This window comes from Syngnathoides biaculeatus, chromosome 10 (genome assembly GCF_019802595.1).
Source record: "Syngnathoides biaculeatus isolate LvHL_M chromosome 10, ASM1980259v1, whole genome shotgun sequence".
Taxonomy (NCBI): Eukaryota; Metazoa; Chordata; class Actinopteri; order Syngnathiformes; family Syngnathidae; genus Syngnathoides; species Syngnathoides biaculeatus.
Genome location: NC_084649.1, coordinates 22,181,390 through 22,196,725, shown reverse-complemented (window position 1 = coordinate 22,196,725; position 15,336 = coordinate 22,181,390). Strand labels below are relative to the sequence as shown.

At 42.4% G+C, this 15,336-nt stretch overlaps 1 long non-coding RNA gene across 2 annotated transcripts in view; it reads left to right on the top strand.

Moving 5' to 3' along the window:
* LOC133507229 (uncharacterized) overlaps positions 1 to 15,336 on the top strand; it is a 132,599-nt gene that overhangs the window by 57,636 nt on the left and 59,627 nt on the right. Inside the window, exon 3 of one of the 2 annotated variants that reach the window (XR_009796773.1) lies at positions 333 to 437. The exons of the other annotated variant lie outside the window; for it this stretch is intronic. This is a non-coding gene — a long non-coding RNA (uncharacterized LOC133507229). Of the gene's footprint in view, positions 1 to 332; positions 438 to 15,336 lie in introns of those variants that run through there. 2 annotated transcript variants of the gene reach the window in all.

Below are 15,336 nucleotides of genomic sequence, written 5' to 3'. Positions count from 1 at the left end.
TCATGAACAAGTGGCTAATTTGCCAAGATGCAGTCTGGGGATGTTCTCACTACAACTATTTACAACATCCACAACACTTAAGTAAATTAATTTAGATATATTTGTTTATGACATTGAAAAAAAAAAACAACGAAACCATTTAGGGTACATTTAGGGGAGGAACCACAAACGTAATGCTACAAAATTTGTGCACACTGAAGCTCTCTTTGGTTAAATTGAACCTGTGTTTACTTATAAATGGATTTTTGATTCACCAGTGTGTGTTAAATCATTGACGACGGTGGGAATTCTTGAAAGTATGAACTGACTTGAAACCTTCGTTCCCACCACAGGTTCCTGCAGAAAAACACACCTTCTCTTTTTGGAAATCTGGAAAAACAAGAGTCCAAGACATACAGCATGTGTGTGTGTGTGTGTGTGTGTGTGTGTGTGTGTGTGTGTGTGTGTGTGTGTGTATAACAGCGAGGATGGTCTTCACGGGGAAGCAAAACAAAAGATAAAATTGTAACAATGTCTCTGTACTTTGGTATGCAGATGCGCCAATGTGACGCCAGCGCGAGAGGATGACATGCGTGAAGAACACGCACATTAGGCTGATGGGATAGAAAAACAAAACAGGCAGACATCACCAAACGAAGTCCCAGAGGGGAATTCATTCATTATCTTGAGTTATTCTTTGAGATCATTTTTCAAATTAAGTGAGCGGGGGCTCCGTTGCTGTGGTGTAAAGTGGGTTGAAGGATTAATCAGGCAAAAGTCTATTACCAAGGCTGGAATTAATGTGAGAGGAAGTCGCGATATGATGAATGGATATTTTAAACATGGAGGGGGAGGAAAACTAGCACGAGGAGTTAAAAAATGCAGACGAGGCCTACGTGCTGTGACAAAACTAGTCGGCAAACCCCAGTGCGAGTGTCCCCGTGCTCCCTCGGGAGTTCGTCCATCTTCATTTATCTGTAGGCGTGCAGCAAACCACTGCAGTTAAAGGCTGCCTGGGGTTCACCTAATGATAATGAAAGCCGTGATTACATTGGTCAATTCCTTCTCTATCGCACGGAAGTCCATCACAACCTGGTTACTTTCCATCTTGCTTCGAAGGTTTCACCGCCAGAGGAACCATGTCACCAAGTCATTATTTTGCATTTTTAAATTTCAGTTAGTGGCTTGGATGAGGCAATAGAGAGTTCTATATAATTTACTTCTCTTTTTTTTTGTTTTTTTTTATGAGGGCTTTTTCCAATTTGAGCAATTTATGGCACACAAGGACGATGTAGATGCCTTGCGGTTCACCTTGAAACTTTAACTGTAGCTGCCTGAATTCAATCTCTTGAACAGAAACATGCAAGATTCCAAATTATATTTTTTCTCCATAGCTCAGGGCTGACTCTTAAACAAGCGGCTCTCATACTTTTTTTTTTTTTTTTTGCATCTGCTATGAAATGGACCTTGTAGACATTTTTATTTTCACGACATGCACAGTATTGAATTTCGGGAATGCAGTCCTACTTCTCCATTCAATGAGTGATAGACTGCAGATTGTTCAAACAGATGAAATGGATGAAGGGGACACTTATCTGTTCAATTCTTTAAAATCTGAAATAAAAATAAAATAAAACTAATAGAAATGATGGAACGTTTGCTTTTTGCGAGTCTGGGAAAGACGTATGCGCGGGAGCGTCTCTTGTGTGGGAAAACAACCTCGAAACTCCGTGACCCGTGTCATTTGTGTAGCTTTTTTTGGGGGGCCTATTCATTTATAAAAAAGCATACAAGTTGAATTGAAAATATATCTGCCCTTGGGTTGTGTGTATAACTACATTTCTTCTACAGGGGTTTGTTAAAATGGGTGTAGAACATCGAGAAAAAACAACAACGACTGAAGGGTAATGGTAACACTCAATTTAGCAGAAGTCTCCCTCCGTCTTGTATTTTTATGAAATCATACTGATATGTGAAGCGATTTATAGCTTCAAACAGGACACATGGTTATTTCCTCGATCGGCCACCCAGACCTTTTTAATCATTTAAGAAGCAACTCTAAGAGAAGCACGAAATGAGGGACCCTGCGTTCCGTGTTTTTGTTGAGCGTTCGTCTTTCTCAGCCTTCATCTCCAGTCCGTGAAAGTCCAAAGTAAATGAGTCAGCTCACACAACCCAAAAAAAAAGAAGAAAAATGACGAAACTATTTTCCAGCTAGCTAAATATGACTTCAGTCCTGGATAATAAAGCAAGAATCCTATTCGCTGGAGTGGCTTTTGACATCAGATGGATAAAGAAGCTGCACTTTCGTGTAAAATATACTCGACCACCAGCCTGGATTTGCGTATGAATATACGTGGCACCCCATTAATCCAAATATATGATCAAATACGACGTCAGTCCAAGGCATGGCATCTTCAGCCTGCCCGAACTTCAATCCAGGCAAGCTCAACAACGGCTTGACGTTGAACCGAAGTGAACTGCACAAGTTGAACCTCAGCGAGTTTCTCAGTCGTGTTCGTGTGTCTCACCAAAACAAAAAGCACGGAGCGTTTGCCGCGTACTGTTCTAAAGGGTAACCATATTGCTCTGTCAAAACCGATCAAAGCTCTAGTTTGGAAACCCAGGAAGACAATACCACCCGAGTTGCCCCTTTTGCAGATACAAATTTGGTCACGGAGGAATTTTCTGAAGGAATAAAGTAGGAGACTACGCAGACATTGTTATCATAACAAATGCTGAGAAGAACTGATACAAATAGTATAAATAAAAAAGCTGGAAAACGTGCTTGTATTCCTGCGAGACCAAATGAAACGGTTTTCAAATCGAGTAAGTGGAGGAACTAACAGTGCATAGAGTCTTAAGTGCAAAAAAAAAAAAAAAAAACCAAAAAACAGTTAAACAAAATCCTCCCGCTACACCCACCTTTGCTAATCCAAGTTTGTTTACCTCGCCGTTTGAGCAAGTCACACCCTTCCACAACCGCGGCTGTGACTGACAGTTGTGAAGCGAAGCGGCAAAATAGGACCTTATTGATCATTCCTGTCGACGCCGGGTGACTACTGAGCTGGAGAAATCCAATGTGCAGTGGATGAGCGAGTCTCGACTTGAGCGCTGCGGGTCAAGGAGCGACAACAGTTCAATTTTGGGCGATAGAAGATACTTCCCCGTGTGGCTTCGCATGTAAAATAAAAAACCGGCCGCTGCTTACCTCGGCTGCCGGGGGGGAATGAATTTCTACCCCGACTCGTGATGGATTTAGCATCAGAGATGATCAGCGCATGTAATAGCCTCGTGTGGAAATTGTGTTTTTTAATAGTATCATAACCGTATGATACCAAAAGCGACATAAACAGCTTTAAATAAATAACAATCCAAATGAATCTCATGTCACAGGAAATTTAGTCAGGATAATCGTTTAGATATATCCTACTGTTAGAATTTCGCTGACTTTGAGCAGAAGATGTGTTCTCCACTTAAAGTATCACTCTCATTGTACCATATTATATCTACATAGTACTCCCTAACACTGCGACTAACAACATAGATAAGATACTTTAATATTATTTCAAATTCTTTTTTGTATCATGACTCCAAAGAAGTAATAGCTTAGTGATGATTTGATGAGCACAAATGCATCAGAATTTGTGAAGAGCAAGCTGGAAATAGGTGCTATTGGAAAGGGTTCACAAATGGCCTTGAGATAAAAGTTTACAATAATAAAGAATTAATAAACATACCCCCCCCCCCATTTTTTTAAGATGATGAGAACTGGTTTCAGACAGTGGCTGAGACTTTTGTGATTTTAGTTACTGTTTCTGGATAAGTAGTCAGTAGATGGCACTTCAAATACTTGGGGTCAACAATACAGAGCAATGGAAAGTGTGGTAAGGAAGAAGTGAAGAAACTGGTCCAAGCAGGGTGGAACAGTTGGCGGAAGGTGTCTGGTGTTCTATGTGACAGAAGAGCCTCCGCCAGGATGAAGGGCAAAGTCTATAAAACAGCGGTGAGGCCGGCCATGATGTACAGATTAGAGACGGTGGCTCTGAAGAAACAACAGTAAGCAGAACTGGAGGTAGCAGAAATGAAGATGTTGAGGTTCTCGAGCAGGTTGGATAGCATTAGAAACGAGCTCATTAGAGGGACAGCCAAAGTTGGATGTTTCAGAGACAAGGTTCGATGGAGCAGACTACGATGGTTTGGACATGTCCAGTGGCGAGAGAGTGAGTATATTGATAGAAGGGTGCTGAGGATGGAGCTGCCAAGGAAGAGAGAGCAAGAGGAAGGAGGGAAGACATGAGGACAGTTGGGGTTAGAGAGGAAGCTGCAGGAGATTAGCTTAGATGGAAAAAGATGACACGCTGTGGCGACCCCTGACGGGACAAGCTGAAAAGAAAAGAAGAAGTCAGTAGATGGCACTCTTCCGCCGCTCCCTGTGAAGTGACCATAGAGCTCGTGCACCTACGTCATAAATTCACGTGACATCGGCATATTGCCGGTCAAAAAAAGCATTGTTGCAAGTTAATTCCGTTGAGACGAAAGAAAAATACGTCTTATAGCGCGACATCCAGGGTTTTGTCCGATACCATTAAACATTTAGAAGGTGAAAAAAAATGAAGGTACGTGAAAAATTAGAGACACTTGGCATAGAGAACCCATATTTAATGCCGAAGTCGATAAGAAAGTGGACTATTAGCCCGCTTCTGCTTGTCTTGGACAACAGGATCTACACGTGTCTGGTGAGTAAGTCGTCAAGATTTACACGGAAAAGTTTGAAAGCGTATAAAAGTCTAGACGCATACAAATACTTTGTTGCTGGATGGATCCACTCAAATGTTTCCAATACAAATACCAATATTTAAATAAATGACCCCTGTTTTTACACAAAGTCACATTCATTAACTATGATTGGTAATAAAAGAGGGCGGGGAGTCAGCTCCTCCGTACACGGAAGCATATTGCTGCTCCACGTTAACCTCTGTGAAACTTCTCTGCGACAGATGGTTTATTTTCTTTTTTTAAATACGCATTGTTCTCAAATGAATCAATTTGGTTTTATAAATGCTCCGTAATTTGAGATTAAGAATAATTCCTACCTGAAATGAAGCAATCGCTACACAGGTGTGTGTGTATTTTGGTTGGGCACCATCCATCCTGTTTAATTGCCGAAATCCATCGATCTTTTCTGGTTTTTTTCAGATGGTATTCCATAGAATGCTCCCTTTGAATATCTGTCTGGCCTGTTGTGACAACCAACAGCGCAACAGGTCTCGCGCATCGTAAATATTCTCCTCCGGTTCATTGTCTCCCACAATGTTGAGCGGCTCCGTTTGACCGGCAATATGGCGCCCTGAAAATAGTGACGTCATGTGCATGAGCCAAGCACATCAGCTAGCGTGTCCATTCCTCATCGTTCACAGACATTAAACATCCAAACAATTTTATAAAATGTTAAAATGTTTGTTGATTGAACTGTTAGTTACATGTTTGTCATTTTGTGTGATCGTGATGTGATTTCGATTGTTTTGTTGATTCGTCTGCCGTTATTCAACTCGATTCATGGCGGACGCTAACTAAATAGCGCTAAATATTTCTATAAAATGTTAAAAATGGATTGCTAACTGAATTGCTAGTTATATTTTTGACACTTTTCCGTTTCTGTTTTCTGTATTTTTGAGGCATCTGAACTAAAAGTTTATTGGACTGTGTTATATTGTTTTAGTGATATGCGGCGCAAGCGTTAGCACTAGCGTTAAACTCTTTCTGTGTACTGTCTTTCTTTGCAGATATCTTGTCTTTCAATACATATTAATATTTTTGATAATGTGCAGTTAATAAAACAATGCTGGCAGCCTCTTCTTCACAGATACACAGTGCCTACTGCCTTTGTACCTCTCGTGCCGACTCAGATTCCCGTAAGATTGACACCCTCTAACATTATAGTTTACAAAGCTAAATTGGATGGCAAATTTTTTTAGCTTTAATTTAGTAAACGTTTGTGGTTAAATTTGTAAATGTCTGCGTTTACAATATCATGTGTGTGACTGACTGACTGACTGGCTGACTCGGACAATTGCATTGGAAGTAGATCTGCAGTTTATTTCGGGAGACATCAATCTGTCATCAGAGGTTTGTCAAAGTCGGAAAATATTGTTGCCAATAGCAACCCCCACCTCCAACTCCTCCACCCCAGACCACTGTACTTGTCAGAAATTTGAGGGAGTAAATACCGGCGGACACGCTGCTAAATGCCCTTGTTGTACTCGTGGTTGTTTGTTTATTTATATATTTCCATTTTCCATACATTAGTACTGTATTACTTTCAGTCACTTTAGACACGTTAATTCCAAACTGCACTGAGCAGTACATTCAACTCCTCCTCAAGTTCATGAGGTCATCTTCACAGATGCTATGTCTGCTGTTGAGCAGTATTGACGGCCACAATAGCAGAATACATGTACCGTAATTTCCGGCCTATAAGGTGCGACTTTTATTCACACGCTTTCAAAGCGTTATCGTTACCACGGTGGCTAGCATTAGCATTAGCACGGCGGAGCTAGTGTTAAACTCTCTGTGTACCGTCTTTCTTGAAAATATCTCATGTTTCAATGCCGGTTTCAATCTGGGCACTTGCGGCTTTGACACAGCTGCGGCCCATGCGTGTACCAAATGGGATTTCCTTTACAAATGTACTGGGCGAGGCTTGTAACCAGGTGTGCTATGTAGGCTGGGAATTACGGTAATTACATCAACTTGTGCTATGGGTTTTGGAACCTTTGCAGGGAAGTCAGTTTTCCAGGGACCCCCTCATAATGAAATGATATGATACTGATAATTGAACATTCTGTTGCTAACATGTTAACCTCTAATTTCATTAGGAATTAAAAAGATGCCTATTTATGGGATAGGAAGGATCCTCAATAAGAACAAAAGTGTATTTTGAAATAGTCATAAAACTGATGAATTTTTTTTTTTCAAAGGCGAAGCAATACCATTTATAAGAAGAAGATATTTTACTGGATTATCCAAATATAATCCATCCATCCATCTTCTACTACTTCTCCGGGTCACCTCGTGCGGGCAGTACTTTCAGCAGGGATAACCACACTTCCCCTTCCACAGCCACTTCATCCAGCTCTTCTGGGCGTTGGCCTGACGGATCTGAGGATCGGAGTTCAAATCCCTGACCCGCCTGTGTGGAGTTTGCATGGTCTCCCCGTGCCTGCGTGGGATTCCTCCCACATCCCAACATCATGCATTCATTGGACACTCTAAATTGCCCCTAGGTGTGATTGTGAGTGCGACTGTTTGTCTCTCCGTGCCCTGCGATTGGTTGGTACCAGTTCAGGGTGTATCCCGCCTCTTGCCCCGCTGACAGCTGGGATTGGCTCCAGCACCCTCATGAGGACAAGCGGCTCTTAAAATGGATGGTTGGCTACAGTTAATTTCTTTTTTCCTGGGAAGATCTCTTTATCTAGAAAAAAAATCTTCAATCTCTGTTGAAAATTAATCTAATGTATTTCGGTTTAAGTTTTAATTGGCAATATTGTGTTGTAAGTGAATAAACAATATATCGAGATTTTGGGATGTCGCTCCTGTAACGGATCTCATTATCTTTCAGACGTGTGACTAATTTCTGGACTGGGTTTATTACTACTAATGTTTTTTTTGAAGATGAATACAAATTAGAAAATTGACCGTAACACATGATGGAAATCAATCCTCCAGGCACATTATTGATTTTTTTCTACCCTCTCTTTTAAGGACACTTAAGTGGTTTTCTTTGCAGCGCATAATCCATTTGCATCACACGTTCATTGCATTAGCATTAGCATTCCGCATCGATTGTGTGCTGGCTCGCCAAGTACACACAGAGTGCAATGTATGCAAATTCAATATCCTACTCGTGCGCTCAATTGTCTATGTACTGGTTCGCTCTTTATCTTCCCGTGTAAAACAATCCAGCACACTAGTACAGTTGAAAGACGAGTCCGCTATTCAAACAACTACTGGTAAAAATGCCACCACGATAGTACATTACTAGTGTGCTGTATTGTCTAGCCAGATATCACAAAGAGCATACTAGTAAATGCGTACTTGTGCGAGGAGTACCGTAATTTCCGGTCGACAAGCCGCGACTTTTCTCACACGCTTTCAAGTCTGTCCTCTACTTTAGTGTGGCTGCTTAAGAGCGCCTCGTTGTCAGCCGCGAGTGTGCGCCAGTCACACTGAGAGAAGTGGAAGAACGAGGAGGGGTGAAAATATTTTTCCAAGAAAAGTCTGTCTTGGCAGCCAACGTGTGGGCAGGAGGGTTATGTCGCCCCGTCAGCTTTAGAGCACCTCATTGTTGTGGCTTGCCAAAGCGTCTACTCCACCCGGCGGAGGCTTGAAGCGCATATTTTCATGCAGTAATGTGTAGGCATAAGAAAAAATGCTAGACGAAGTGGCGTCCATCAGTGCATTCATTGGACAAGCCCACATTTACCAGAATTTCCGATCTATAGGCCGTGACTTTTTTCACACGGTTTCAATCCTGCGGTTTACGCGGTGATGCGGCTAATTTGTGCATTTTTTATAACGGCCGCAAGGGGGCACTCGACCGGAAAATGTAAGAATGAGACCGGAGGAATATATGCAACCATAACCCGTGGAAGGGACTTTTACCGGCCCTGTCAGCACTGCGCTGGCATTCACGCTGTGCTAGCGTGTTGCTGCTGTGTTACTGGCGTGTCTCAGTGATATTTACCGGTAAGTTTTATTTTAACCGGTCCTGTTAGCATTAGCACGGCGTCAGCACTAGCATTAGCGCGAGCGTTAAACTCTTTCTGTGTACCGTCTTGCTTTGTAAATATCTCGAGTTTCAATGTGGGTTTCAATGTGGGCACGTGCGGCTTTTACACAGCTGCGGCGTATGTATGTACCAAATGGTATTTCCTTTACAAATGTACTCAGTGAGGCTTATAACCAGGTGCATTCTGTAGGCCGGGACTAACGGTATGTATCAGTACTTGTAGTGTGAACTTGTGTGTTTGTTTGTGTCGTGCATGTGTGAAGCGGGTATACATACTATATTGGTATTTAGTCCCCCCCGCATATTGGCGAGTCGGAAATTTTACTTTTTGTGAATTTGTTTTGGAAACTCTCCTGTGTATTTCCACCTCCAGCGTTTTGCAGTTTTCTACTCAGGTCAAAGCCATGTCGTTTAAAAGTGGGCCGGGACAAAAACAAGTCTGACACCCCTGAAGGAGGACCTAATGTTAACAAGAGGTGTCACTGTCGCTTGGAATATTGTGAAATAATCACAATCCAATGTCAGCTTTTCATGAGGACAAAGTAAAAAAAAAAAAATCCATTACAGTGGGTAATATCGTGGTGTGTGTGTGTGTGTACAGTTTCAAAAGGGAAGTTTTCAATTCAAAGGGGCTTTTGTGTCCTCATTGGCGAGGAAATGTGTCGGGTCGTGCAGAGGAGAGTGCGATATCACACTGGGGTTATCGTTTCCTCTCAAGTGCCGGTGCCGGAGAGAACATAATAGCCCCTTTCTACGCCCCTCCGCCTGATAATGTCAATTTGCTCTTCGCCGCATGAATCTACAGTGTGGCCTCCTCAGATTTAAAGACCCAATACCCAACGTGCCGCCATCTTGAAATAAATGTCACTCCCTCCCGATCGGAAGTGGGCTTCTTTTTTTTTTTTTTTTTTTTTTATTGCGAATGCCGTTGCCGCTGATCTTAACTGCTGGAGCCAAGTTTTAATGGCCCATAAAATGTAGTCACTAATTGATGCGGTGTAAAGGGCACGGAGAACTGGCTGCGAAGGGGAGCTTCTCATTTATGCAATCATCTCTCGCGAAGAGGCTATTTCACGATATTAAATGTTGTGTCACATGGCCAGAGTAATGAATTACTGATGCGATAAAAGGCACCCGCTAACTGTATTTACCGAGTGATTATAATGTGCCAATTTACTGGCAATTATCACACAAACGTTTCAAAAAGCGCCACCACTGCTCTTCTTTCCGTCTTTATCGAGATTCTAACTTCCAACCGGAAAATGTAGAGCACAACAATATTTTGTTTCATGGATAGAATTGTAATCATTTTGACGATTGTTTTACTCAAGATGGCGCTTGTGTCTAAAGTCATTTCAGCCTTCCTATTTAGTTCCATATTTTCTATCGTACACTATTTGCAGTAATTTCCGGCCTATAAACTGCAACTTTTTTCACATGCTTTCAACCCTGCGGTTCATGCGGTAATGCGGCTAATTTGTGCATTTTTTTCTAACTGCCGCAACGGGGCACTCGAGCTGAAAGGACCGGTGGAATATATGTGCCGAGGAAGTGACTTTTACCCTTCCGGCCCTCTTAGCGCTGTGCTAGCATGTTACTGCCGTGTCTCAGTGATTTTTACTAGTATGTTTTTTTTTGTCAGCTCTGTTAGTGCGGCATTAGCATTAGCATGAAACTCTCTGTGTACCATCTTTCTTTGTAAATATCTCGTGTTCCAATGTCGATTTCAGTGTGGGCACTTGCGGCTTTTACACGGCTGCGGCGTGTGTATGTACCTAATGTTATTTCCTTTAAAAATGTACTGGGCGAGGTTTCTAGCCTGGTGCGCTCTGTAGGCCGGGAATTACGGTACTATATTTTATTTATTTATATTTTGACTTTCACCAACTATGTTTTATGTTGCACCATCGCACTGAAAAAAAAATCCCAATTGCAAAACTAAAATTCTTTCACTGACAATGGCAGTAAAATTCACATTCAGAAGATAATTATTTGGTTCAGATCAGTAATTAGCGCGAGTCCACTGAACATCAACTTAAATGCCAAACGTCCTTGCCCGGCATCAAGGCGCTCCTCTGATTTCCACTGTAGATTTCAGATGGCGTCAAACTCCACCTTTGCCAAATCCTTCTCCAGCTGCACAACATTCTGACTTTTTCGTTCGATTTAAACTGACAAATCAAAGTTTATTTTATTTTTTTTCCCCTGGCTGTCCTTGTAATAACTTTCCCCTTTATAACTCCTGAAAATCCAATCAGGGAAACCTTCAAGACATCTGACCCACCTTTTTGGACGAAAAGCATTCAATCAGACATTTTTGTTACGGGGGGGGGGGGTCTAATGACGATGACATGTAGACAGAGATGCATCATTCCAAATGATTCATCAAATGATTCATTCCTTATTTGATTATATTTTTATCTGTAAAAATTAACACTATCTTGCGATGGCTCCTTTTCATACGTCATCAATTTTCAGGAGCTCTTCAGATGAATCGAGGTTAATTTAAAAAAAAAAAAGATAATACAAGGAACATTTTGTCCTGAAACGACATTGGAAATTGGGTAAACGGGCGCTGCAGACGAGCCAGACACATGAATTATTGGGGTTTCCAAAAAGTCTCGTGGGCCTTGCCAAAACAGTAGATCACGGGCAGGCTGACATCGAGCCACGACGCTGCCTTGCGGCTATGGCAGGTTAGCCCGATGACAAACGAGGTCTTGTGTAAATTTGTGTGTCAGCCAAAGACCCATTTGACATTGGTGCTCGTTGTAGCTGCTAATAAATATTCTTATGTGAACAACGGGGCGAGATTGAATGCCTATAAATAAATAGTTGTGTTGTTTGCTTGCCCACAGGCCCGAGGAGCCTTAACGTCCCTGAGTAAGCCACCAAAGGCGGGTTTGGTGTTCAAATAACGAGCTTTTCCGTAGATAACCACCATTTGTGAATTCAGTCATCTTCAGTGTTTGAACGTATGAAAAGAGACTTGTCTCGAGCATTCGGCTCCAATCCATTAACCACTGGCGTTCCCCAAGGGTCTCTCTCGGGGCCCCTTCTTTACAAGATCTAAATGAGCTTGAGCGTTACTTTTTATCTTTAGTCATATGACACTCAGCCCTACTTCTACCCCATGCTTCTTTTTAGTACTGGTTGAGATAGTCGGGGTAGAATGATTTTTGTTTCTGGTTGATCTCTCCATATACTGTACATCCATACTACACGATTCCCGAGTTCACATTTCATAAAACTCCACGGCCGTCTGGGATTTCTAGTTCTGCTCGTAATAGGAATGATTTTGAATCTTCAGAGAGACTAACTTCAGCAACATATGAATATACTGTCTTCTTTTTCTTTCGGCTTGTCCCGTCAGGGGTCGCCACAGCGTGTCATCTTTTTCCATCTCACCCTATCTCGTGCGTCCTCCTCTCTGTCCAGTCTAACCTCGTCTGTCAGCCTAGCCATTACTACCGCAAACAGGAAGGGGCTCAGCCCGGATCCCTGATGCAAGTCCCACACCTCCACCTTAAATTCTTCTGCCACACCGACGGCGCATCTCACGGCTGTTCCGCTGCCCTCATACACGTCTTGTACTATTCTGACATATTTCTGCGCCACACCAGACTTGTGCATGCAGTGCCACAGTTCCTCTCTTGGTAATCTGTCATAGGCTTTCTCTATGTCTACAAAGACACAATGCATTATGTATTACAAACAATACATTATATACAGTGCTGTATATGTCTGAGCAGAAAGCACACAGTGTGAAGACAGCATTGTTGCATTTTCCTAACTGCTAAGGTAGTCTTTCTGCACAAAGGCAAAGTTTGATTGATTGCCTCTAAATTGATTTTGTCTCTGCAGCGCGAGTATTTTCTGCAATAGCTCAGCGAACCCTCTCCGAGTTTGGCGCAAAAATAAAACACTTGTCACTCAAGATACAAATTACGAGGGGGGGGGGGGGGGAGCTCCGAAGCAGAAATCTCACACAACGTAATTTGCGATTTGTTCAACATTTTATTTACAACGCTCACAATGTCTGGCTCGTTTCTGCTGTAATAGCGTTTTCTTTCAACACGCTGCCATCTTAAAGCCTTCTCTTCTGAACTTGTAACGTTCTACCTAATCCCCTCTGTATGTGTCATTATGAAGGCGGCTGTCATTTGTTCAAGTCCAAACGAGGGTGACGATATAATTCATCACGTAACATTCCGTCCCAGTGATCCGAGTACAAACACAGCTTCTATATTGTCTGATAATGCTTACACCTTAGCAATACAAAATTATGCCATACATGCTCTCTTTGCCTGCGGTGCTGTGGGATTTGCCAGTGCTGGATAACTGTGATGATGCGCAGTGCGGCGGCACATAATGGAAACATAAGCTGATTTTATATCGGTGTTCTCCTGGCATACCAGCGCAAATATTTTGTCTTTCCTCATCTGTACTTGGCCAGTAGGAAGTGAAATTTTGAAACGAGAGAGGCCGCCAGCAACCGCTTAATGTGATTTTCTGTCAGGTGACATCGCGAGTTAGTTCAGACAACCTTGTATCAATCCAACAACACTTTGATAAAAACTGACCTGGGAAATTTTAGTCAGATGATGGCCTTGTTGGCAATCTGATCCTCATCAAAAATGTTTTTTGACTGTGTCTGGAAGAATGATGACAAAGAGCTGTTACTTGCGTTACGGAGACTGTAAAGCACGATTTTTGAAAGCCATAGTCAACCGTTAACTGCATACTTTTTTGCTTACCGGGCAATGTAAGGATTCACTCTCTCAACCTGCTTTTCACTTTTATCCCCCCGTGAAGATGACTTGTCTTTCGGGCCAGAAAGGCAGTTCACACTCAGCAAAACAAGTAAAAAGTCTTGTTACTGACACAGGGCAGTGAAACTGTCACTCTCGGCGTTTAGCCTGAACAGGAAATGCAGTGTCCACGGGCCCTTTTCGCAGATTGGGGATGTGTTTGTGCCACAGAGAAAATTTTTGTTCGTGATGACAAAGTCTGTCAGCACTGGCCCTGTAGTGCATCTCTCGATACTGATGCAGAAACGACAGTCAGCGGAAGTGGGAAGATGCCTGGCGATGTTCTTTTCAAAGTATAGCTCACAGACACGGTAAACCATGAAACTATGAAACCATGAAAATGAGCTGAAATTTGAGAGACGTGGTGGCGGTGGTCACCAGTGGTTAGGAGAAGACCTCTGTTCAAATTGCTTGAGGTATGTTCATCCAGCCATCCATTATTTGAGTCTCTTATCCTGGAGTGCTGGAGCCTATCCAAGCTAACTTTGAGCAGGTGCCATGGGTACACCTTAAACTGGCTGCTAGCCAATCGCAGGGCACAAACAACCATTCGCATTCACAATCACAACTAGGGGCAATTTTGAGTATCCGATAAAGTCATGTTTTTGGGATGTGGAAGAAAACCCAAGCAACCACAAGCAAGACATGCAAACTCTACTCAAGCGGTGTTTGAACCCAGATCCTCAGAACTGTGACGCAGTTGCTCTAAACGGTCGCTCCGCCGTGTCGCCCCCGAGCTGCGTTCACATACTTTTAATACGCTACGGCTCACAAGCAGTCAACAAAATGTTACGTAGCTGCGCAAGCGAGGGGTACCACTAGCGATTGTGCGTAATCCATTATGTTGAATCACGTTCTAAACCTTCGGTGAATGTGTAGTTTATTTATTTACTTCAAAATTCATTTAATTACAGTAAGTTGGCACTCATCATTTTTGTCATGTTGTAATGTTGGCATGTCCTGATTCCCGTAATTTCCGGAGTATAAGCCGCGACTTTGGTCATATACTTTCAACCCTGCGCCTGAAGCAATGATACATCTAATTTTTGTATTTTTTTTTTTCTAACGACCGCCGGGGGGCGCTCGAGCAGAAAAGATAAGAGTGAGACAGGTGGAATATATGTGTCGAGGAACTGACTTTTACCCTGTCAGCGCGGCGGGACTAGCGTTAGCAGAAAAGATAAGAGTGAGAGAGGTGAAATATATGTGTCGAGGAAGACTCAAGTTTAATGTAACTTCGCAATTTGTGCATGAATAAAATTAGCATGAAGAAACCCTCATCATGGAAAATGCAAGAAAAAAATGCATATGACGCAGCGTTCAAGTTATAAGCAATCGAGCTGGCCGATAAAGAAGGAAACGGAGCTGCTGGACGTAAATTTGGCATAAATGAATCGACGGTGTGACGCTGGAAACGGCAGCGGGAAGAACTGGAGCAATGTAAAAAGACCAAAAAAGCTTTCAGAGGTAATAAAAGCAAGTAGCTTGAACCATGTTGGTGGTGTGCTACTGCCGTGTCGCAGGCACCGTTTGGAAAGAAAAGCTAAGGTATATTATTAAAACTGAAAACTTTATTTGTACCATCTTTGTAAATATCTCATGTTTCAATGCGGGAACATGCGACTTATACACAGGTGCGACTTATGTATGTGCAAAATGGTTTTTCCTTTAAACTGTACTGGGTGAGGCTTATAATCAGGTGCAGCTTACAGTCCAAAAATTACAGTAATTTGAATACATAACCTGAAAAGAGAA